Source organism: Vanellus vanellus, assembly GCF_965231255.1.
Source record: "Vanellus vanellus genome assembly, chromosome: 15".
Classification (NCBI taxonomy): Eukaryota; Metazoa; Chordata; class Aves; order Charadriiformes; family Charadriidae; genus Vanellus; species Vanellus vanellus.
This window is the reverse complement of record NC_138920.1, coordinates 11,823,375-11,830,139: the sequence shown is the minus strand read 5'-3', so window position 1 is coordinate 11,830,139 and position 6,765 is coordinate 11,823,375. Positions and strand designations below refer to the sequence as shown.

Here is a 6,765-nt window from a genome sequence, read left to right as displayed (position 1 = left end):
GCCCCTGTATATTTGATATCTTGTGGACTCTCACCAGGTTTCAAAGGGAGATTATATTTGCTGGGCGGGTTGTCGATAGAACATAAAATATGAATGAAATTGTAATTTTATGGCAGGTGCCCTAGCTGTAACTGTCACAAGTACCCTATATCCTCAGTAGCCAAATGAAGAAAACAGTCTCTAAAAACATTTGATTGACTTTTTTTCCAGTTAAGCCAGGAAAAAATCCTCAAAATTATGAACATGGTGAAAAATAAAGAAGTGAGCATTGAAGGAGCTTTACACTTGGCACAGAAAGAGGTGTATGCTGAAAAGGTAAGTTCACTCCTTTGATCTATTTTGCGAGACGTTCAAACGTACGAGCACGTTCTGGAAAGCCTGGCTGAGCGTTAGGAGCGCGTCTGTATTGCTTTCAAAGATACAGTCCCATCTTGTGCAAACATATACACTCCGGTTTATAGCCAAATATGTCGGGTACTAATGGCTAATGCTACCTGTACCCTGTGGACTGGATAACCCATGTAGATGCTGCAGCTACACTGGTGTCATTACCTGTATTAAGTAGTTTAAATCTAGATCAGATATATCCATATGAGTTTCATTATTTTGAGTGCAGCATCAGGTACTGTAACAATAAACGTAGGCCGAAATCATTGGGCTGATACCATGAAGCACCTCAGGAAAATGATGGATCTAATCCCCTAGTGTTGGGTCGTCCTTGGGGCATGACTGGTCACCGTAAGAGGGTCTGACGACTCAGAGTATGGTTGGCTCTGATGTTCCACCAGGCAAAAATAGAATCAGTGTAAAGGTGGCTTATGGCTTGTTTTGGGTCCTCCAACAACATAGCTTTGCTGAGCATAGGTCAATGAGACCAAGAGGTCTAGTCCAGATATTTCTTCAGGATGAGATTGAGACACAAAAATTTCATTTTTCTGCTGTGAAAGCCCTCATCTCTTCACTGATAGCCATCTTTCCATTTTATAGAAAACATGGAAGTTCTTTCCTGAGAAAAGCAGAAGTTCATAATAATGAGTGGAAATATTTTGAGAACGAGGAGTGCATTAATTGTGTAAATTAGTACATGAGCCTTGTACTCCTCTCTGTAATCCCTGTCCAGTATCTCTCATTGCAATCTCTGCCCATCATCACCACAGAGGTGCCAGCAGAGAATTCTTTGGAAAAATTTTCACTATCTATTTCTCCTTCTGCTCTGGATTTTTGAACCAGCCTCCCTATGGGAACATCTCCAGGAAACAGCAAAATCTTATGAAGTGTTAATGACACAATCTGAAATTTTTTTGCACCGCAGGAGCTGATAGTGATTTTGAGATAAACCTGGTGCTTTTTGGAATTTTTAAAAATAACTTTCTGAACTGCTTATTAACTTCTTGGCTGGAAAGAAGTAGAAGGGAAGCAAACATAAAAACTAATAAAAGAGCAGCGCAAGTTTTGCAGAAAGGCTGCAGTCAACAAAAATTAAACTCAGCAGTGTAAGACAACGTGGAAATATATTCTCAGAATAAGAAGAGAAAGGGTTTCTTTTCTACTTCTGCTGCATGAAAGGTTTTGTGATAGCTAATTATTAGAACTAAATCAAATTTAATATAGCTGGATCGTGACCTTCTCTTCCCTGTATTTTCCTGAAGACTATAAAATTAGTCATTTTCCATGCACGCAGTATAGCTGCTGTAAGGGGCCAGATAACAAATTGTATACCCTCTCATAATATGAAGGAACGGAGACCTTTCATTTTACTGCCCTGCATTCAAGGGTCTGTAAATATTTTTCTTTAAAGTCACAGATGATTCTTGTTTGCTACTTAGCCCCTATAATAGACTGCTTGTATTCACGTGTTTAGCAATGTGTTTAGTACAATTCCATGGGCTCTGCTCTTCTCCTTCCTTGCCTCCCGCTCTCTGCTCTCCCTTCCACCTTCCATCCCAATCTGCGATCCCCTCCTGAGTTCAGCAGGAGTTGTGGGTATTTTGTGCTTGTGAAAATCAGGTCAGGAGGATGCTTCCATGTACGTCCATGTGGAGTTCTTCTGCAAAGCCTCCAGCGCTGTTTGAACACTGTTCACTGGGGAAGATTTCACCCGAGAACACGATTGGATTTGAGTGGACAAAAAATAACAGAGTGGACATATTGCTGATTTCTGTTCGATTTTTCAGGATGCACAGGATTTGCTAACTGGTTCACAATTTAACTTCAGTATCTACAAATACAAACACTATCGGTGGCAGAAACGAATTTTGCAGGTAACTTTAGAAATTCTCACTTTTGAAGAAACATAAAAAAAATATGGGATGCTTATGTTGCTCAATAAATGTTATGAGATAATGTAATACATCCTGTGGTGCAGCGACCTATCAGAGAGGTACAAGATATTGACCAACTTTCTACCTTTTACACCAAAAGTATTTTGGGGTTAATATCTGAAAATCCTTCTACTGAGGCTCTGGCAGAGCTATAGAATGGACTCGATGCTCGAAGAGGTTATTTCACCTCTGAAAAACGTGATTCATCACAAAGATGATTGTGATGGGCTCTGCCCGGGAGTTGTTCTTATTACTTATCAACAGTAAATGTATACAAGTGATGTAGACGTACTTAAATATCTGTCCCTTTTGACAGGACATTACTTCAACTGCACTCTCTAAAACCTTGGGAAGAAGTGTTCCTGGGGATACTGGGAAGGTTCCTTTGGCAGGCTGTGCATTTCATCTCTGTTTGCACTGTCCTGTGAATTGTTTTTTTGACATTATGAACCCTTAAGGCTTTATTGAGTTGCTGTGTCATAATGGGACAACGCTTGAACGATACTAAAGCAAACTTCTGTCAATAACACCTGATGGTGATTTCCTGATTCCCTGAAGTCAGTGTCAGAGGTTTCATGTTGTTTCCAGGAACCCGGATTTCACTGAATTTTTTTTTTTCTGCAGTTTGGACAAAATTTGATAATGAGCAAGTCCAAGTCATACATGCTAGAGGGTGGGGTTTTTTTTGTTTACTATATTTCAATTGTACAAAGTATAATCTCCTTATTTCCCTCAATATCCACCAGTTTTTGGAATTAAATGATTATTTGTTTAGACATAAAGCTGATGGAAAAAGGAAGAAAGCTGTATTAGATGTGGAAGTTATCAGTTTGGGAATCTGGAGTAGTTTAATTCCAGTTCTGCAGGTACCAGCAGCCTTCAAAGTCAGAGATAATGATGAGAATGGTTCTGATTTGGAGATTTTCTGCTATAAACAGAACGGAGGGAAAGGCCATGGTGTTGGCATTTGGTTAGCGTGGTCCGCACTGCAGGAATGAAAGATGCCAAGAATCATTTATGACCAAAGGTAAATATCTAACTCAGGCGAGATCTGAGACTCTTCTGAGTTTGTCTTCTCTGTGGGCCGCGCTCGCTGAAGCCGGGCAGTCGGATAATATTCACATCTTATTATGTCAACAAAGCTCTTTCTGCTCAGCAGGGACTGACACATAGAAGAGATACTGGAATCTGTCTGTACCAGTTTTTAACACTGCAAATGTAGACTGTGCAGTGAAAGAAGAATAATCTTATTTTGAAGCAAACAATTTTTAATTGTTATAGCTGTGAAACAGCAAGGAATTAACTTTATTGGCTACTATCGTCACTCCCTTCACCTATGTGTGCCCATATAGGGGTATCTATACATACAGACAAAAAATCTGTGCTAGATAAGATCTAAACCAAAACACAGTAATATTTACATCAGAAAGTAATCTCAATAGTGTTGTCTTTTCCTGTCACAGAAGCGACTGTTATAAAAATAACCACCTTCACTTCTTTTTAGTACCGGGGCATAGGTTGAGCCAGTTAATAATTGAATCTCTGCTGAGATGGTCGCGCCATTAGTTTGTGCTACCGCTACTGCTGAATGGGAAGTTTTTGCACGGGGTTGTATAAGACAAGGAGACTTTAAAAAGAAATAATATTTCAGAGTGATAAATTGATGCATATTCATCAAAAGAGATAGGGAAACACAGTTACAATGAATATCTGTTTGTTTTGTAAATAAGACAAGTATAGTACAGTATCTTGATGATGGAATGTCATTTTTTATTCTTTCCATCGGCAAGATAGATACATATTCCAAGCTGCTCCTTTATGTAAATGCCCTTGCATGGCAATATTGGGGATGCTGTCTTTCCCTTTCAACGAAGAGAAGCGATGGAGTCAATAATGAAGAACTTTCTGTTCCAGATTGATTTCAACACGAAGACCATTTTTAACATTGAAAAAGGAATTATTAAGAAACAGTTCCCTTTCTCACAAGTCAAAGCCTGTGAAGATACTGAAAGGAGGCGCTTCAGCATTGTGTTTCATGGGCGACAAGATTATGAGCTGGAAGCAGTGTCTCTTGATGATAAAAGGAAGGCAAGTTTTTACAATGTCATAGACAGATGGCTATAAATAACAGCTAATGTTATGGTAGCACCCAGCAGGTCCCAGTCATAAATGGGAATTGTTATGCTGTGCATTGTGCAAGCAAAGAAGTAGGTATGTCTTTATTCCGTGTATGTTTGTATGTAGAACAAAGGGAATGTGCGTTCAGAATGAAGTTTGGCCTCAGGAATTTGCCCCAGTTCACGGGGACCAAAGATGTAAAGCCCTCTCAAGGCGTGATATGAAAGCGGATGCATTTCTTCAGCTACACCTTGAAAGTAACGGGTCTGAGATTGTATTAAAACAAACAAACAAAACTGACGATTTGTACAGCTGAACCTTAATTGAAATTTTCTGAGCATTTTTTTTTTCCTATATACAAGATATTTATTAAAATGCATGCTTTTAAGAAGAATGAATGAGGCCATCCTGATGCTGTGGAAAGAAAAAGACCTAGTAGTTCATCTTTTACCATCAAAATGCACTGAAATTATAAAATTATCAGAGGAAGACAGCCTAGGTATAACTAGATATTAATTTAATTCAGTGTTGCAAGATTTTGTATGAGCTGTTTCATTTTGAGGTCTCGGCTCCTTTTGAGTTCTAGACCCAATTAAATATTCCAAGTAGTTAGTGTAATTAGGCTCTTCACTGAAACTTGAGAAACTTGAGTTGTGACATTAGCACTGTTTTTTCACCTGAATGCAGATATCCTGTGTGTTCAGGGGTGATCGGGTCTCAGAGTCTGTGTCACCCCACTGCTGAGCTGCTAAAGCCACCCACACGGTTTAGGTCGAGATGCAAACTCTCAAAAAGCATGGAAGAGTTTACTTCTGAAGTGATTCATTTTTAAGGGGCTTTTTGCAGAGAGGTTAAGCCCTCATGAAACTTAACGGTTCACTCCGTGTGCAGAAACCTTTACTCCAGATGAGCAGCACCTCATGGTTGGTTAGCTAAATTTACAAAATAGATTACTTTTAGCAGAAGGGCTCAAAAAAGCACATGTATTCTGCAGTAAGAACACTCAAATATGGCCCTGTATAACAAAAAGAGTGCCTTAAATTCACACCCACCTTAATCCATGATATTTTCACCCGTAGGCAAGCCTTCATTTTCCTACTGGGTTTGAGATTTCAAGCTAAAGCAATCAATTGCTACTCGGGCTTGAACTGAGCTGAACAGAAACTTTGTCCTAGATTGCTTTGTATACGAATTAAAAAAGTAAAAATACGTTTTACAGTAACCCCTCCAGAATAAAATTATATTCTCCTTCCACTGACAGGTTTAGAACTGTGGGCATAAAACCAAATTGCAGTTAAGTAGTTTAGCATCATAGAAAGACCCTATTTATTTTACGTTAATTTATGTCACCTATTTGGCTGCTGCTTATAGTGTTGCCTATCATTTTTACACTTGAAAAATTCACCTATTAATGTCTTATTCAAGGGAATTAACGTGGAAAATATACTCTCTCTGCTGCCACTTATTATATAGATAACGTACCTTCTGAGCAGAGTTATACAGAGCAATTCGTCCAAGAGACCAGCAGAGTCCTGCTCTGGAAGACCTGCGGACTGTGATGTGATACACGAAGGACTGCTGGATTTGCAGCAAAACACTTCTACATCCTCTGAATGGGTGAAGTATGCGCAGCACTTTCATAGACCTCTGGGTTGTGGATTTCATTAAAATTTCTCATAAATACTTTAAGATTTTAATTTGCTGATAATAAGTCGGTTATTTAACTGCTTTTTAAAGTTAAGACTTAGATGCCAAATCTGCATGAGATGAAACCATTGAAAGTAACTGTTAGTGCAATACTGGTACCCAACAAAATGAAGTTCTGATGTGGGCTAGAGACTGCTGTGGGCATTACGAAGACATATATACAATAGTGGTGGTGCTAAGAGTTATTTTAATGGTGGGACTTCTTCATGTTTAGCTCTTTATTTTTTACTCCATTTTCAGCCGCAAGGAAAAGTAGAAAAAGACTGGTGAAGCAGATAAGGAGTATAGGAGTCCTGCTAGAGAACATTGACTCACACTTGCCAAATGGCTGCCCCAAAATTCATATTTTGTTCTCGTAATAGTCTGAACTTCCCTCCTGTGGGGGTGACCAGCCATGGTGGCCTAAGAGGGTGGTGGTTTCGGAGACAGGAATCATTATTCAGTAGCAAATGGACTGTCACCACCATTTGATTCAGCCCCCAAACCATCAGAGAAAAGCATGACTTCTGCTTATTCTGTTGCTGAACTAGCGAACCAGCCACAATGATTTTACATAGTTTGCCACCCATCCTACAGACAACCCACCCTTCCTCTGAGCCATATTCTAAAGTACCTGGAA

At 39.3% G+C, this 6,765-nt stretch overlaps 1 long non-coding RNA gene across 1 annotated transcript; it reads left to right on the top strand.

Moving 5' to 3' along the window:
• Window positions 1-248: 248 nt before the first annotated feature.
• On the top strand, window positions 249-4,339 carry LOC309678066. Its single transcript, XR_014269728.1, has 3 exons — window positions 249-315; window positions 2,175-2,261; window positions 4,236-4,339. It is a non-coding gene; the product is annotated as an uncharacterized lncRNA (long non-coding RNA).
• Window positions 4,340-6,765: the final 2,426 nt, after the last annotated feature.